The following is a 15,834-nucleotide window of genomic DNA, read 5'->3' as shown; positions in this document are numbered from 1 at the left end:
TTTGTATTTTATTTAGAGATGGGGTCTCACTGAGTTGCTTAGCACCTCACTTTTGCTGAGGTTGGCTTTGAACTCATGATCCTCCTGCCTCAGTCTCCCAATATGCTGGGATTACAGATGTGCACCATAGTGTGTTCTCAAAACACATCACTTAGGTAACATTGCTGGTTCCCTCTTCCTTATCACACTTGGTTTTCCAAACCCTCTACCACCAGGATTTTCCCTGCCCACCCTCTATCAGGAGGAACCAATTTAGAAAACCCAGAATTCTCACTGTGCTCCTTCTTTGCACCTCCTGGCACCACTCCCCATTGGCCCTGCACCTGCCAGGTCTCATGCTTGGTTCTTCCCCATCCACACTGCCCTATCTTACTCTGCCTTTCCCTACCCAAATGTTGCTCCTATTCTGGTTTCCACCCCACGTGCCTACTCCTTGAAGGCTGATGGATCTTTTGTGAAAGTTCCCTTTCCCCTCTGAGCCCCTATTTTCTTCAGTCCATTTTATGACATCTAGCAGATGACTGACCTGTTTTGTGTTGTGTCCCATTCCTCACACAAGATGTAATTGGAAGGCTGAGCGCAGTGGCACACGCCTGTAATACCAGCGGCTCAGGAGGCTGAGGCAGGAGGATCTCCAGTTCAAAGCCAGCCTCAGCAACAATGAGGCGCTAAGCAACTCAGTGAGACCCTGTCTCTAAATAAAATACAAAATAGGGCTGGGGATGTGGCTCAGTGGTGGAGCACCCCTGAGATCAATCCCTGGTATCCAAAATGAAAAAGAAGCAATTGGAAACTCCCCCACGGCCCCTGACACTTTGTCAATATCTATCAATTGGACAATCAGTTGCACATCCTGTTTGTCACTATCCAAAAACACGAGTGCATGCCTTTGGGTTGCATTCACCCACACAGGGGTCCTCAGCCTTGACACTTGCACTGGAAAATTCCTTGTTCTTGGGATTGACCTATGTATTGGAGTTCTTTAGGAGCACACCTGGCTTCCAGATGCCAGTAGCTCCCCTCCCTCAATGTGACAAACAAAATGTCCTCTGGGGGCTAAAATTGCTTCCTATTGAGAACAGGGAAATCTCCAATATGGGTAAAAGTGAGAAATAAGTACATTCATAAGCAACAAAAATTGTGCTTGCAACTATTTGCTTCAAGCTGTGTGGCTGGGTGCAGGCATGGTCACCACACCAGCTGCTGTCTGGAGGAGGGTCTGGCATTTGTGAGCCCAGACTTGGCACTCAGATTGCCTGGGGCCAAATCCCAGCTTTTCCTCTCAGCAATGAGGATGTCAGTTGATCTCAGACAAGTTCCTCAACCTCTCTGTGCCTTAATTTTCTCATGCATGACAGTTAAAAATAGTGCTTTCCTAATTGTGTTGAAGAGTAAATGAGTTAAATACACAGAGCACTAAATGTACTGTGGACATTAGCTCTTTCTGAGCCCTGTTTGCACCCCGTGTTGTTAGTGAACTGAATTTCGATGCATGTGGGGAAGGCTGTTTGCATTTCCCAACAAAGCAAACAATATTTTCTGCCAATATTGTCTGTCTCCCATAAGGCAGGCCCCATCTCAACTCATAAAAGGCATGCTGAGCCCTCTCTCTTTCCTCTTCCCCAGCCATCAATCCAAAAGCAAGTCTTGTGGTGTTCTTCCAAAACCTATCCACTTCTCACTATCCCTTCTGCCACCATCCTGGTCCGAACCACCACCATCTCTGACTAACTGGAGGTTTCCCAACTATACTCCTCCACTACGTTCTTCCTTCTTCCCCTAAATACCCCATTCTCCAGGCAGCAGCTCAAAGTCCTTCTTAAAAACATGTACCCAGAGCCCAGCATGGTGGCACATGTAATCCCAGCTATTTAGGAGGTTGAGGCAGGAGGATGGCAAGGTAAGGCGAGCCTCAGAAACTTAACAAGACCCTGTCTCAAAATAAAATTAAATCAGTGGTAGAATGTCCCTGGATTCAAACCCCCAGTACCAGGGATGGAGAGTAGGGTACACATATCCAATCATATTACTTAACTCCAATGGATTCCCCTGTATTTTAAACAGGATCAAAAAACTCTTCCACCTGGCTGACAAGCCCCTTCTTGATCTAACCCCCAAGCAGCTCTCCATCCTGACTCCACACTACTCCCCATTGTTTGCCTTCACTCCACTTCCTGTCCTTGAACAGGCCGATCTCCTTCCACCACGGGTACTTTGCACCAGCTGTTCCTCCTGCCTAGAACATGATCCCTCCAACCACTACAAGGCTTGATTTTTCCTCGCCTGCTCTCAACTCAGATGAGTTCACCACTACTAAGAGAATTTCTAGACCCCTGCACCATCACAGAAGAAGGTTTCAATTTTCTCTGTGATGTTAACAGTAATGACCTTGTTCACTTGCCTGTTGCCTGTCTTCCATACCAGAGTGCAACAACCAGGAATGGAGACACCTGGTCTGTTTTGTTTTCTGTTTTATACCCAGAACTTATGGCCTAGTGCTCAGTGACTTTTTGTTGAATGAATGAATCCACAAATGACTCTTTCAAAGGAAACTGTCATCGGGTGAGTATTAAGTGAATTTTCTGACAAGTGTCTCCTCTAGATGGGAATCATCTTACCTGACCCAGCTCCTGCCCACTATATACTCATTTACCAGTCCACTAGTGTTTCCAAAGGCCCTCGGTGCCCCGAGAACGAGGGAAAGAGTAGACACTGCAGCAACTTTAATGTTGATTGCAGGGAATTCACTCTTCCTACATTGGTTCCCTGGAATTTTCAGATAGCACTTTCTTAATAATTCACCCAAGAGCATTTGAACCATTGGTCCTTCTTTATGACTGACTGTTCTAGAATTTTTTTCTATGACCTCAGTTGCAATACATCAGAATATTCTAAGAAAAGGAGAAGTCTGTCACTACCATATGTGTACTGGTTTTCAATTGCTGTGTAACAAACAACCAGGCTGAAACAACACAGGTCAATTATCTTGAAGTTCTGCCACCCAGAAGCCTAACATGGGTCTCACAATGCTAAAATCAAGGTGTGGGCAGGGTCAGGCTCCTTCCTGGCATCTCTAGGGAAGTACCCATTCTCTTGTTCATTGCATTGAATAAAGGCCCTTGCAGCTGTAGGGCTGAGATCCCTGTTTCCTTGCTGGCTGTCACCTGAGGGCCATGCAGAGCTACTGGGAGCTATCTGCACTTCCTAACTTTGCTTCCTTTCCTCTGTGTTCAGAGTCAGCAAGAGTGGGCCTCTCTTCCATCTACATGGCATCGGCTCATTCTTCTGACTTCTCGTCCACTCATAGGGACTCATTTGATTCCATTGGTCACCAGATTCCAGGACAATCTCTATATCTCAAGGACCTTAACCTCAACCACAAAGTCCCTTTTGCCAATAACTATTCAGAGGTTCTAGGGCTTAGGGCATGGACACTGTTGGGGAACCAGGGCTTCACCAGCTACAGGATTCTCCTGGGCCCCTACAGAACTCCTTCTGGGTGGAGCAAAGGAAGAAGCCTTTCTCACAGTGGGCCCATAGTCAAGGACATGCTCTTTTGGGGGCCTGGGTAACTTCATTTGTGACATGGGTGACCAGACTGGGTTATCTTTAAGATCCTCCAAGCTCCAGAAGTCAGGATATGTTGAGGTGATTAGGGGTAAATTGGCCTTTTGAAAGCCAAAAGTGCATCTTGGTGACTTAATTAATACTGGCAATTTGTTGATTGATTTAAATGATATAGTGAAGGATCCTAAGAGAAAAACTTATTCTACATTTACTCCTTCAGCAAAAACTTTTTCATAATTCGCCTTTGTCAAGTATCTCAAAGAACTCTTCTTGTTTTTGATTATTACTGAAACTTTAGAGACCAACATGCATTTGTATGGGATGGTTGGTCCCCTTACCTTAAGTTTTATATTCCTATAGTTTTATATATACCTTAAGTTTTATATTCCTATAATTAGATTCGTACTGATGGTACATCTCTACTTCCTTTAACCTTTCAACTGTAGTTTCAAAAACTCACCAGTACTATTCACTACCTAGAACATTTTTCTACTTTATGTACTTTTTAAAGATAATCCTGAATGATTATGCTTTCCAGAAAAACTTTAGTCAAGAGGGATTCTTTGGACTTAATAGGTACTTCACAGAAGAAGTACCTATTAATTGATTGATTGATTTCCCCTTGGGTCATGGGGAAAATAGAGAAACTTTGATTGGGCAAAGGGAAGAGATGGTGACAGAAAAGAATGAGAGTAGTGAGGCTAGGTACATGTATGACTGCATATATTCTACATCACGTACAACCAGAGAAACGAAAAGCTGTGCTCCATTTATGTACAATGAATTGGAATGCATTCTGCTGTCATATATACCTAATTAGAACAAATAAATTTTTAAAAAATGTTCAACATCTCTAACAATTAGAGAAATTCAAATTAAACACAACACTGAGATTTTATCTCACTCCATTCAGAATGGGAATTATCAAGAATACTAATCACAATAAATGTTGGCAAAGATGTAGGGGAAAAGGTATACTCATACATTGTTGGTGGGACTGCAAATTGACGCAACCACTCTGGAACGCAGTATGGAATCCTCAGAAAACTTGGAATGTAACCGCCATTTGACCCAGTTATCCCACTTGTTAGTATGTACCCAAAGGACTTAAAATCAGCATACTATAGTGACACAGCCACGTCCATGTTGATAGCAGCACAACTCACAATAGTTAAACTATGGAACCAACCTAGGTGCCCTTCAACAGATAAATGGATAAAGAAAATGTGGTACAAATACACAATGGAACATTATCCAGCCATAAAGAGAAATAAAATTATGGCATTTGCTGGTAAATGGATGGAACTGGAGACTACCGTGCTAAGTGAAATAAGCCAATTCCAAAAAACCAAAGGCTGAATGTTCTCTCTGATGTGTGGATGCTAACTCACAATAAAGGGGATGAGGGAATAGGAAAGTATAGAAGTACTTTGGATTAGACAAAGGAATGAAGAGGAGGGAGAGGGATGGGAATAGGAAAGATAGTAGAATGAATTGAACATAACTTTTCTATGTTCATATATGAACACACGACCAGTATAACTCCATATCATGTACAATCACAAGAACGAGAAGTTATATTCCATGTATGTTTGATATGTCAAAATACATTCTACTATCATGTATAACTAAAAGTAACATTTTTTTAAAAAAAAGTAGCCATAGAGAATGGCAATGATTTTTTTAAAAATGGTGAGATTGTCTGTCTCTCTCTTCTCCCAAGTCAGAGAAAGAGATCATAGGTCCTTCCCTTGGGGCTGGCCTGATTTCTAGACCTCCTCTGCCTTCCCCACAGCCCAGTGCTGTGAATGCAGATGTCCATTCCTGTGAAGGACTTTGGTGTGTGCACTGGACTGAGGAAGGGGGTTACTGGCGTACACTGGAAGCACAAAGCATGTATCGTTACGGAGACTGAAGCAGGGATGCCATGGAATGAAGGTGCAGGGCTGGGCTTGGCAAACTATGGCCCACAAGCCAAATCTAGGCAGCTGACTGTTTTTACAAACAGTTTTGTATGAGAGCAGTCACATCTAATCAATTACATATCAACGAATTGGGTCATAATAGCAGAGTTGAGGAGACAGATACTGAGAGGTCTGCAACACCTAAAGTGCTTATGATCCAGCCCTTTACAAAAAAAAAAAAAAAAACCTGACCCCCTGGAGCGTGGACTTGACTATACTGATGTGATTCTAGGTTTATACCAATGAGCTGTATGACCTAGGGAAGTTACTCCTCTCTGTGCCTCCATTTCTTCATCTGTAAGATGGGTTGTAGTGAGGCTAAAATAAGACAATGTGCACAAAGCTCAGAGCCACTAGAGAACTGGGGCCAACAAGAGGGAACTGCCACAGGTGTTCGTATTCATTTTGGTGGGGTCCAACCCTAGGCAACTGTAATTACTCAGGGTGAAGTTCTGAGCTAACTCCCTTTTCTTTCCAGGAGGATGCTCAGATGAACTGGGAACAAAAGTCCCCATCTTTTCTTGCTTTGAGCCTGAAAGAATCTGGAGTTCAGGCTCATTCCTGATGAGAACTGGAGCCCCTGGATTTAGGGGAATCTTTTGGAAAACTCCAGATGTAGGTGGGGTACGAGAGAAGGGTCAGCTGGAGGCTGATTGACAGAGAACCAATATGTCTCCACAGAAACTGGCCAATCGAGAAACATATGCACAACTCCCATCTCTGGAAAGATGTTTCAAAACCGAAACACCCTCCTCATCCACTGAGGTAGATTAAGAAAAGAAAGGCCACCGTTGTGCTCTGTATCTGTCCCCCTTCATCAATAAGTCATGTTGTATAGTTTCCCACCCATTACTTGGGTTGACCTTGGGTCTTGCTTCTGACCAACACAACAATTCATATGACACAACTTGATTAGGAAGGGAACAAAACAGAGCAGAGATCTGGAGGAAAGTCTGATCTCAAAGCTCTCAGGGTTATATCCAAAATTATAAAGGCAGCACATTTAATAAGACCTTCAAAGGATGCTGCTCAGTGGTGTCCATGTTGATTTCCTATCTCCAATCTTTCCTGGGAAATACCAGAGGACAGACTACTGTCAGTCACCAAACCCCTGGCTGCTTATCTTCCGTTCCCCAGGCTTCAGCACCCAAGGGAACATACCATGAGGTTAATGATTTAGCCTCCTTGGTCCTGAGTCCTCCAGCAAAATTCAGGGGAACCCACCCCTCACAGGGGGAGAGTATCTGAATATGCATGAAGGCTGCCTTTAGCTCCAGAATGCAGAGATGAAGGCAAAAAGGCACTCTGCCAGTGGTTCCGCCATAGCTTTGGAATTTTGTTCTGTTTTAAAATTATTTGTCAGCTACAATTCAACAGTGAGATAGATTTAGCTAGTTCAAGTCCCAAGTCCCTTTCAGAATCCAGGAGCCCTGAACTGGGGCTTGACTTCTGAACGTGGAGATGAGAATCAGCCCAGAACCTTTGAGTCTCACTGTTCTCCTGGGGCTAAGGATCCTCGGTTTGCCCCAGCCCTTGGCCCTCACTGGACGACTCAGGCACCTTCCCTAACAGATGGATCTCCATCTGCTCTGCAGAGATCCTCAGATACCACAGTCTATAATTACACTTGTATCTGTGTCAATATCTGCATCTCTGTCTCTATGGTGTCTGCAAAAAATGCCTGGCGTCAAGAAAGGATGGTGGCTGGCCAATCCCACATGGGCCACTGAAAGACATTCAGAAACCTCTGAGATACAAGTCCACCTTAAAAACATTCTAGTTTACCTGCTTTCAAAGTTGTCTCTTGCTGTGAAGCTATTGATAAAAGCAATATCATGCAGAAAACTTTACTCCTGACTCACCTTCCGTTTTTTTTTTTTTTTTTTCCTTTCTAAGTGGCCCTAGGGGCCATTATCAGGGCTTGAAGATGATGCATCCATCATGATATTTATACATAAGCAAGATAATAACAGGGCCAGGACCAGAATTTAGGTCTTCATTTTTTGGTCAGTCAGTCAAAGCCACTCTTACCTAAAAGAGTCCCAATACTGCTTATGCATAGGACAGAGACCCCTTGGGTGGTATCCAGCCCAGTTCTGACCAGGAAGATAGAAAGGGAAGTGTGCTGTGAGAGGGGGCTCTGGCAATCATTTCCTCCTTTGTCAAGGAGAAACAAGGAAGAGGGGACTGTTTTAGGCCACCTCTCTCCTTCCTTCTCATCTGTGCAAGGTCTGATGTTTGGAGTGGCTACTGTCATTTCTTGACCCTGAGAGACCCTGAGGATGACACTGGCACCAGTTCAGAGCCTGACATTGCTGACCCCTGAATCCATATGAGCAGCACCCATAAAGATAAAGATGGAGCTCTGTGGTCGTGAGCACCTGTGGTCACATATTGTTCCTAACGTAGGCAAGGGTTTTCTGTGTAAATCTGCCACACACTCATTTTCAAATCCAGGCATTCTTGGCTGTAGCGCTGCTTGCCTGGTTTAAAAATATTCAACTGGCCTCAGAAAGAAAGCAGCCCCACTCGATGTATTCATTGTGTTGTTTGTCTGAGGGGAAAGTGTGTTCACAGCCCTGACAAAGGCCAGGTAAAGGCGGAGGGAAGTGGAGGTGCCCGTCTGTTGTGAATACTCTTCTTGTTACCTCCCTTGGCTACCCACAGTGCATTGCAAGGATGGAGAAAGATATCAGGCTGTGCAGAGAGAAATATTGTGCAGGGAGCAGGCAGGGGACCCGTCACGATCCAATCCATATGTCCCAGCATGGTGGCAGGCAGGAATGCCATTCCTAGTCTTGGGCAGCTGGTAACCCCTCATCACAAAGGGGATGAGAAAAACCAGCAGGACCACCCCACCACAAAGGACTCTCCAAGATGAAAGGCTGGAAGACCCTGACGCATCAGGCACGAGAAAGGAAAGGATGTCACCCGGGGCCTATGTGGCTGTAGCAGGGTGATCGATTGTCCCTATTTATCTGGGACTCAGGGTTTTGTCAGGGTGTTGGAGATTTCTATGTCTTGGTTTTGGAGCCCATAGAAAGGAGTCACATGAACACATGAGATCTACCCAAGGTAGAGCCCCCACACTCCTCCCGTGGGGGACATAAGTTGGGACAAGCTTGAGGGATTCAGCTGAGTTGCCTTGAGTCACTCTTGGGGTCTAAGTCAACAGAAAGCAATGAGTGAATGACTTCATTGGAGTAATTTCTTGCATGTATCCAAAAGTTCTGTTCCTACACAATTATTCTCCATCGACTAACATGTAAATTCCATCCGTTGGCCAACACGGGTGATCCTCTGCCTCCCACTATGAGTTCCCATGGAGTGAAGGAACACATCTGAGGCTATGAATCAAAAAGTAGCCAGGCACCATGGTGCACACCTGTAATCCCAGAGGCTATGGAGACTGAAGCAGAAGAATTGCAAGTTCAAAGCCAGCCTCAGCAACTTAGTGAGGCCCTAAGTAAGACCTTGTTTCTAAATAAAATATAAAAAGAGGCTGGGGATGTGTCTCAGTGGGTAAGTGCCCCTGGGTTCATTCCCTGGTACACACACACACACACACACACAAAGTCACATTTACACCCATTTCATACTTTTACCTTTAATTTGAAGAGTTAATGTGTGCATAGAAAAGATGAGTTACAGTCTAGGCTTTGTGCCCAGTGTCACAGAAGAGGGACTCATGGAGTGCCATGGAGATGCTATGTGGTGTTGAGCTGGTGATGACCTTTCCTGTTGTCCAGGCTCCAGAAGCATGTTCCATGTGGGTCTCCTTTTGTGCTCCTGATAGTCGTGAGAAGTGGGTACTTTTACCACCCTCATTTTACAGGAAGACAATACTTGCAGGACCTAGGTAAGCTCACACAGGAAAGTAATGGATCCTAACTCTGACTCCTGAAGTCATCCTTAAAAAGTTTAAAAACCCACACTCTGCTACTTTTGTGTTCTAGGGTAGGTCCTGGTGCCGCTTCTTCACAGCTGCGTGACCTAGGACAAAAAAAAAAAAAAATCAGTCTCTAAACTTCAGTGACTCTATGTGCAAAATGGGTGGAAGTAGTGCTGATCTCATCCATTTGTGTGGCAAGTTCCTGGTCCACAATAAGCTGTCCATGAATGCAAAAGAGAAGGAGAGAAATATACAGGAATGTAGCACAGAGGTGGCGTGGGCAGGCCAGGCTGGCAAGTGGGGAAGAGCTAGTGGGCAGAGGCTGAAGGCTGCGAGGGTCAGAGGTTCTCTACCCTGACTGCACATCAAAATCACCTGAGAAGTCACACCCAAACCAGCTAAACCTGAATGTGTTAGAATGGGACACAACCATCAGTACTCCTATAACTAACTCCCCAGGTGACTCCAATGTGCTGCCAGTTTGGAAAGTCACTTGACCTAGCCCTTTGCTATTAGGCATGTTGACCTTGTAGGAGCATCACTGTCAACCGGGATCTTGTTAACATGCAGAATCTCATGCCCCATCCCAGATGTGCTGAATCAGATCCGTGTGCACCAAAGTCTAAGCATCCCCGGACGAGCCTTTGAGTCATATAGATGAGGAAAATAAGCAAAATGCCAAGCAGGATTTGAACCTAATTAAAATCCAAAGTGCAGGCTGAAGGGGAAATGAGGGGCGGCTATTTACCAGGATCGCTTACAGGTAACCTCATCTCCTGGCAAACACAAAGGGCAATGCAGTAGGTCTCTGTGTGTTTCAACTTCAATGAATCTGTGATTGTAGATGTTCAGGAAGTCAGGGATTCTTCCGGCTGCGCAATGTTTGCTCACCCGCCACTGTATCAGCCAGAAAACTAACATCATCTGGTATCGACAATGCACACACTGGACCCTGGCCTGGGATTCACAGGAAAATATCAGCCTTGGAATTACTATAAGGAAACAATTCCCAGAGGGCCTTTCTTACCCAGAATGAGCAGGTCTTTGAGCCTGGGCAAACAGATGCTGCTGAGGCAGGCTCCAAGGTGAGCTGAGCAGCCAGGACAGGAGCTGGCCCTCTGTGGACAAAGTGAAAGGCTAAACAATCCTTAGAGTGCCACTTCTTCACTGGAAAGATGCTCTGGAAGTCTCCTCAAAACACAGATTGCTGGGTCCCACCTCCAGAGCTTCTGACTCAACCAATCTGGAGATTCAATGACAAGCCCTGTTATGATCCTTAGGCATCACTTCATCTCAGGAGTTGGCAACGCAGCACGTTGCAACCCCAGCCACAGAGCTTTCTTGGAAGCTTTCTAGAATCTGGAGAAATGACATCAACTAAATTCTTAGCAGCATTTACTCTCTCTAGTAATCCAAGTGGGCCCACCACCATTGGCAAAAGGCAGTTATAAGAGCAAATTCTACATCCATATCGAAAGCTTTCAAGAAAACGGGACATATATGAAGTCTCAAGTTTTAGAAAAGCAATTCAGTCTGGTTATCTGTCCACCATTAACTTGGAATAGCCAACTCTTTTGGGTCATGGACCCCTCTGACAGTCTAATCAAAATTATGGATCATCTCCTTAGGAAGTGGATTAAAAACACAATCTACGTGGAAAAATGAGAATTCATACCCTATTTGAATCAAATGTATGATATATCAAAATCATTGTATTGTCTTGAGCAACTAATAAAAAAACACCACAATCTGTACTTACAACTTCAGAGAATCTCTAGATCCCTGAATAAATCCCTTCCTTGAACCCATCTCAGAGTTTCCTAGATAAGACTAAAATGGGATTCTCCTGACAACATCCATATTTCATAGTACTGAGATTTGAGCCCAGGGGTGCCCTACCACTGAGCTACATCACCAATCCCTTTCTTTTTTTCTTTTCTTTTCTTTTTTTTTTTTTTTTTTTTTTTTTTTTTTTTTTTTTTTGAGACAAGATCTTGCTAAGTTGGCCAGACTGGTCTCAAACTGGCAATCCTCCTGCCTCAGCCTTCCGAGTCACTGGGATTATAGACTTACACCTCAGTGCCTGGTCACCATCCCTGTTTCTTTTAGGGTCTACCAACTTTCAGCCCTTGTGCTCAAGGTTGGAGCAGGTGCCCCAGAGCTGAGCCAGTTGGTGAATCTTATTTCCCTGGCTAAAGTGGTTAACTCAAGAATAGGCACACAAACCATTGGGAACCAATAAGACTCAGTGAAAATTAAATGAAAATTCTCACTGATTCCTAGTCAAGCCACAGGAGTCAGGAGCTGGCAACTGTCACGTTGAGACCCCAGAGGAGAGCCTGTGAGAACGGATTCAACACAAAGTAGAGCTCAGAAATGGAGAGAGAATCCAGGTCCTGAACACAGCATGTTTGCCCTGGAGTACCGTCAGATCTGCCCCTGGACAATTTAGCAAATAAATCTTATGAGCCCATGCTCTAAGCAGCTTGGGTCCCTTGCAGTAAAAAGCACTTCAGTGAATAAATCTTCATTAATACATTGGATGTTTTGATGGTCTTTCCAGCAGCTGCCAACTAAACAAATAATGTCACTATATGAATGTTCTTCATCATCTTTTCAGTTTCAGTTAATCTCTTCATTCCTACAGTTAAGCCTCTGCTTTAACTCCAGACGCTTTATAAATACACCCCTTTTGAAACAAAGATCCTTCACTCATTTCTATTAGTGATGTTTATCATGTACACAAAGTTGTAAATCTTGATATCGTATCATATTGCAATAAGTGAAGCATGTAAATCTGATCAAAACAGCCTGGCCTGAGGTCAAAATTTGGGGTGGGGGGAACTACTTAACAGCACAAGTATTCTGAAACCAAACAATTAAATGCTATCATTGTGATTAAAATGCAATTTTGATTAAGAGAATTCTTGGGCCTCAAGGATATATATAGTCATTTTTTCAGGCTACAGATTATTGATTTCTGACATGCCAGAGCAAGAAAAATCTTCTGCCTGCTCGATTCCAGGATTAGGTGAATTCCCTGTAGGCAATAGTTTGGTCTCTGCAGCCAGATTTGGATAAAATCCTGGTTCTTCCACATATTAAACCATGCTGCCTCTGTGTATTCACTTCCTCCTTCATAAAAATGGGTGTATTTGCCAGGTGCAGTGGGGCATGAGTGTAATCCCAGCAATTCAGGAGGCTGAGTTAGGAGGATCGCAAGTTCAAGGTCAGTCTCAGCAATTTAGCTAAGTAACTTAGTGAGACCCTGTCTCAAAATAAAAAATTCTAAAAAGGGCTGTGTGTCTGTGGTAGAGAGCCCCTGGGTTCTATCTCTGATACCGAAAAAAAAAAAAAAGTCAGGGGGTGCATTCACAACTCTCCTGCTAAACTATTAGAATTTTTTTTAAAGAGAGAGAGAGAGAATTTTTTAATATTTATTTTTTAGTTTTTGGCGGACACATCATCTTTATTTGTATGTGGTGCTGAGGATTGAACCCAGCGCCGCACTCATGCCAGGCAAGTGCGCTACCACTTGAGCCACATCCCCAGCCCCTAAACTATTATAATTTGAGAGCAAAGACTTGAGTGAGGCAGGGGAGTAAGACCCTCCCATGTAGAGGTCAGGCTCAGCTCTTTGCCACCCATAAATACAATTCCAAAAGTATAAGGGATGTACTTATTGTTTTGAAACTTATAGAAGGAAAAAATAAAATGTGTCATATTTCCTCTGTATGTATCTTAATTAGGGTAACTAAAAAGTTGAGGGAAAGTTTCCCTTTTTAGAAGATTTGAGCTGACAAATGAAGAATGATAGGATTAGAACATCACCAGTTTGCAACCCCTGATGAACTAGTGGATTTGGGCATCGAGCATCAAGCAGCTGCTCTCATCCCCAGACAGTGTGCCTGCTAATGGAAGAACACAGCCCCCGCATCCCCCCCATAACACTGAACCAGAATCTGGTCAAACCACTATCAAACTACCAATATTCAAAAACTACAGGGGTAAAGGAACTGTTATATATCATCATATTTACGCTCAACACATCAGGACCACAAGAACTCTACAGATGAACAACATAGTTTTTCTTCAACACATAGATTAAAAAAAAAACAAATAAATAAAAGATCAAAAGGAAATCTACTGGTTAAAAGATATATAACAATCAGATTTAATACATGGACCTTATGTGGATCTTAACTGAAATGAACCGACTGTAAAATAAATTTGAGGTGATCTGAATCCAAATACTGACTATATATAATAAGGAATTTTTAAATTTTAGATGCAATAATGGTATTTTTTTTTTTGGTACCAGGAATTGAACCCATTTTCCCCTGAAACACCCCTGGACTCCCAAGGTTAGAACAGTTCTAACGGTAAAGACTCATAGAGTTGTTTCAAAGCCAACTTGGTGCTCCAGAGGTTGCCTCACTGCCTCCATCTCCTGGGTTTCCATACAGAGTCCCCCAAGGCCTTTGGTATCCCATGTGAACCTCTCTTGTTGAGTGACTTGCCTCTTTCCTCCATATCACCTGTTTCCTTTACTCCCTTCCTGACTCCTCCCTGTCCTGTTCCCTTCTACCACTCTTTCCTAAAGAAACATCTGGTAAACCCCAAAGGTCAACTCCAAAATGGTGAGTGCTCTAGCCACATGGCTTCTTCCCTATTTTCAGATTTGGGTACAGGGGCAAGCTTCACTCCTCCACTCTTGCCATGAAGACATTAGCAATGAACTTTGTTCCATGAGTCCCCCATTTATGTTTGGTAACCTCCAGCTGTATGTGAGCTTCTGAGGCCCAGGCTCAGGTGGTTCAGTTCTCTGTGTGGCTTCCACCAGGAACTCAAGGTTTGCAATGTTCAATCAGTGAATGGCTACGTACTGGACAGATGGAAAAGTGTTTAATATCTTCTCCACAGCCCTCGTTGAGTGGCCCTTCTCTGTGTACTTCTGATGCTATCCATTTCCCCTGTTCCTACCTCCCAGCTTGAGCAGCAAAAAGTCTTGCTGTTTTGCTAACAGAGAGATCCGGAAGGATTCTCTTAAAGCAAACTCAAAAAGAACAGGAGAGTGCAGTAAGGCTGAGCACGTCTTCCATTGCCAGCGAGCGTTACTGCTCAGATTTCATAGCTCTTACACATAAATAGCAGGAGCACAGGGAAAGCAAAACTGAGGGCCATGTGGAGAGAGAAACAACCACAAAGCCCCCAGGGAAAGAACATCACCGAGAAAAGCAAAGTGTGTATTTAAAAAAGACAGACATAAGCCTGTGAGGGAAGGGAGGGAGGGGAGGACAGAAATCACAGGAACTCCAGGCTTTCTCAAAAACATGATATAGCAATTAAAACAAGTAAGAATGGGTTGCAGGAACAGCCTTGACAGCTCACACTAAAGCAGAAATGAGGTGGGGTGGGGAGAGATGAGAAAAGAAAAGAAACCATCTGAGACACAAAAACATAAGGTAAAATGCGTTTGACCCAAAAGAAAAGCACAAAAGATATTTTTCAGTCAGTTCAGAGGATTCTGAATTTGACAAAATGAAGGATAAAGAGAGAAGGCTGGTCTTTCAGGCAGGCACCACCCATCTAAAAGGCCTGCCAGGGGACCGCCAAGAATGTTCGGATCTGAACCTGCTGTCCTGCAGAGCAATCGGGACATCTAAGTGGGTTCCCAGCTGTTCTCCTGAGTGCTGGCAGCAAACTCTCCAGGAGAGACTGTCCCTTCACAGGACCTGCCTCCACCCACAACCACCTGCCAGGAAACTGCCTGGTTCTAACAGCCCTTTCATTCTGAACCCTAGGATTCTGCCATGCCTTTCCAATCCTCTGTTCACCCTTCTCCATCTTCAGTCATATGATAATAGGATGTGAGGATTTGGAATGGGGCTGGTCTTCAAAAGTCATCTTCAAAGCTGGGCACTATGGCACATGCCTGTAATCCCAGGTCTTGGGAGGCTAAGGCAGGAGGATTGAGAGTTCAAAGCCAACCTCAGCAAAGGCGAGGTGCTGAGCAACTTGGTGAGACCCTTTCTCTAAATAAGATACAAAATAGGGCTGGGGATGTGGCTCAGTGGTTGAGTGTCCCAGAGTTCAGTCCCCAGTACAAAAAAAAAGTCACCTTCAGTTTAGACAATGGAAATCTTGCTGAAATGCAGGTTCTGAGTCACAGGTCCAGAGTGGAAACTGGGAGTCTATATTTTGTTTCTCAAATGCCCAAGTGATATGGATGCTGCTTCTCCTAAGATCATGCTTAGAAAGTAAGACTCTAGACCTAGTTGTCTGATACGGCAGACAAGCCAGATTAAATAGTTTGAAATTTAGCTTCTCCATCACACCAGTCACATTTCGAGTACTCAATGGCCACCATATTGGACAAAACAATATAGAACACTTTCATCATCACAAAAC

This window comes from Spermophilus citellus (assembly GCF_964194105.1).
Source record: "Spermophilus citellus genome assembly, chromosome: 3".
Taxonomy (NCBI): domain Eukaryota; kingdom Metazoa; phylum Chordata; class Mammalia; order Rodentia; family Sciuridae; genus Spermophilus; species Spermophilus citellus.
Note: the sequence above shows the minus strand (reverse complement) of the source record.